This window comes from Cetorhinus maximus, chromosome 24 (assembly GCF_964194155.1).
Source record: "Cetorhinus maximus chromosome 24, sCetMax3.hap1.1, whole genome shotgun sequence".
Lineage (NCBI taxonomy): Eukaryota > Metazoa > Chordata > Chondrichthyes > Lamniformes > Cetorhinidae > Cetorhinus > Cetorhinus maximus.
The window spans coordinates 33,019,879-33,023,448 of NC_135902.1; positions in this window are offsets into that span (position 1 = coordinate 33,019,879).

Below are 3,570 nucleotides of genomic sequence, written 5' to 3' on the forward strand. Positions count from 1 at the left end.
TTTCAGAACCAGCTGACATTTGGGAAATGTGCTACTGCTACATGAGCTTTCTGCGCTCTTAGCTGGCAGGTTTTTTCTCAAGGTATTGACTGGGACAACCGTGTCTCCCTTGATGGCTCCTTCCATTGGGCGACTGAGTAGGTGAGCTGTGTGGACTAGGAAGGTCCCAGATTTAATTCTGGGCACTGCGCAGGTTGATGGACCGCTCAACTGCAGGAGGCACCACCGCCATGCTTAGTTCCATCCTTACCTAAGATCCACACAGCATGATTTCTGCAAGGGCTGCTGAACATGGGTCGGGAGAGGGAAATCTGGCCAAATCTCCCTCTGCTCAATAAGCTACTGACTTTGCAGGAATTGTGGTTCTCCGCTGTGGGTTCAGGGTGGAGCTGATGTGGACATAAGCCCTGTCCACCCCATGCAAACAAAGCCCAGGAGGCGGAGCTTCACTCCGCCCCTGAATTTCCTGTAGCCACCCCAACCCCCCCATCGCCTTGTGCTCAGAATGTATTGGTAGGACTGGACACACCTACCTGGCAACTTCAATTATAAAGTGGCTCCACGAGTTAGAATGAAGCCAGCTCAAGTCTGTCATCTGCTGCAAAGCTACAGCAGCCAAGCTGCAGCCATGACAGTCAAAGTCACCTCCCCCTTTCGATATTTTGCCATCACCTCCTACAATATGCTGCTTTGCTTTCCTGAGATGTACCTTTCCCTCTCATGCAATAGCAAGGGCAATTACCCGCTCTAGTGTTTATGTGAGCCCGTGGTTGGATGCAGTGGTCTATTTGGCAGGCTTCTTAAAGTCATTTAATCTTTTATCGACATCATTCCAGGTTGTCTTATGATGGGACGCAATAGTCAAGTGTCATGTAATCATTTCGCAAATGACTCAATGGGCTCTGAGAATTCACATGCCCTCTTCACCCCTCACACTAATATAAAGTGTGACGGTCAGCTGTTGGATTGATTTCTTTTGGGTATGAAGTTACTCCAATGCAGCAGTGTAAAATCCAGGAGACTCCTGTTTACCTCAAAAGTGCAACTTATGCAAATAAGCACCGAGAGGTTTTGACTGTTTGCACCATTAATAAGATGGAGGAAATTTGTTTTTGATGCAATATAATCATGTGCTTAGTGCAATTTTCTCAATCTTTTAGTGCAACAATGACATGACAAGTGTGTAACTGCCTTATCTTGCGAGGAACTTCACTTCCTATGTTTTACTACTGCCAATAAACAATTATTTTCAGCTTGTGAGCTAACCTGATGCAGTACATCACTTTGTACAGCAGGTGGTGATGTCCTCCCACACAAAAAGTTTCCTGTTCGTCTTCCAGTTTATGTTGCTAATCCTTAAAGGAGAGCTTTCCCTTGTAGCCTGATTCTTAAGAATTAATTTTAGAACATACAAATAAATCAAGCTGCCCAGGTTGAATTGAAACAGTGTCTCCTCAGCTCAGATGCACAGCTTACAATACCGGTTCAAGATTTCCCTTTCACAACTAAAAATGTCACCGTGAAATAGTCACTAGGTGCGACAGATAAAATCCAACACCTGAGAGATGCCAGGCAGTCTGGGGCCTGTTACTGGACTCCCATTCAACAACACACTACCCTCGCTATTGACCATGCGTGAAACCCAATCAAGTTGACTACCAGTATTCCGGACCCCTCTCCTGCTCTAACAGAGCATATGCACCTCAACCTGCATTGTTCTCATTGCAAGCAGCCTGATGTGGCGATATATTTTTCTCATGGGCATGTGCATTCAGAATGCGCAAGTGACCTCATTAACACAATATGGGAATATAGGATCTAATTTAATTTGTGTGATTATACATCTAAGTGTACAATTGGCTTACAAAAAATCTGCGCAAATGCACCCTTAATTTACAACAATTGTACACAAAATGTACATGAATGTGCACCTATATGTATAGTAGCTTCATAAAATATGTATGAATATGTACACCTTATAACATTGAAAAAAGTTCTTAGCAGCCCATTTAAAAAAAAAGAAAATGCGCAAAAATCATTGAATTGCTTGTTAAAAGGAAAGGGAATGTCAAATCTGAACCTAGGCTAAGAGGGAAATAGGAATTAAGGAAAGGAAATACAATTTAAGTGCTCCCAGATCCATACATACTGTTTAGAAAAAAGTTCCTGTCTTTTCTTGTGAAATGTTCTCAGGGGTTTCTTTCTGCGCATGACTCAGCATTCATGCTGCACCCATCAGTACACATGTGCCCCACCCTCCCCGAAATGATCCTACCAGCAAACTGAATTCCAAGAGCCATGTGGTGGCCGGACCACTAAAAATAATCTCAGAGCCTTAAGATGTGGGAGAAAAAATTTGCTTGGGTTTCAGTTCAAGCTCGCTATCTCGGGTTCACGTACATGAGTGAACACACAGGATGTAAGGACAGAATAGAGCGCTCAACCGCAATTGTCCTATCGTGGGCATGTATCTCACCAACACCCACTCTAAAGGACTTGCATGTGAATAATGGGGCGAGGGCCTAATGGTGATTGTTGCTTGAGGAAATGTGAGGCAACGAGAAGTCACTGGCTTCAGGAGAAAAGGAAAAGGGCGACAAGCAGGGGAAATAATTGACAAGAAATAATACTCACCACAACAATATGAAAAATTGACATAAAATCTCCAAGTTTGTGGAAAAATAGCAAATTATGTTGACTGGATTGTAAACGGCAGGGAAGCAAACAAAAAGCGGTAGCACATTTTATCATTTTCAGTAGACCAGCACATTGAGCACAAAACAATCCAGGTGTATCACTAGTTACATGAACAGAAGTCAACGTCAGTAATTTCATGTTCACCCCTTCTCCCATTGCTCCGTTCCAGTATCAGACCAATTAGAAATCATTTAAACTCTTAAAGTATGCTAAGTCATAATTATTCAATTCATGTCAAATTCCTTTCTACCCAATGCAGCACTTTGTGCCAATGATTAAGGACTCTTTATGTGAGGGAGTGCAGGCTGTGTCTCACCACTTGTTGTAGAGTAACAATTTATGTACCTCAGTTTGAAAGACCAATCTGAATTTGGGTAAAAGTGTGGCGCATGATGGAACCAAGGCAGGGAGATGGGAGAGGAAGCAAATAGGAGGAGGATGGGGAGAGGGGAGAGGAGGAGGGGGAGACAGGGGTGGCAGGGAAGGGGAGTGAAGAATGAGCAGGGGGAAATTGGGAAGAGGCCGACTGCGCTCAGGAAAACCAGATCTACATCCAATCTAAGCAGCCGCTCTTAAAGAGACACTTGCGGGCTGCCATTACGGGCTGTTTTATTTTTTGAATGTAGAGCAGCGAGGTACAGAAGTACTCCACCTCGCTCCCTATTACAAAGGGTAAGCCAAAGTTCACTTTCCTCTTTTCCATCCTGAGTGTTCACTGGTCGTCAGCCAATCCACCCCCAGTCCCTTTGCAATGCTGTACTTGAAGCAGCTGTCAGGGTGAGTACAGGAACTGTACAGGGTGATACATCCTGTAATTATCCTTTCGTCCCTCCCTGTGGGGAAGAAAGCCTGGCTCTGCTGGCTGCACCCCTG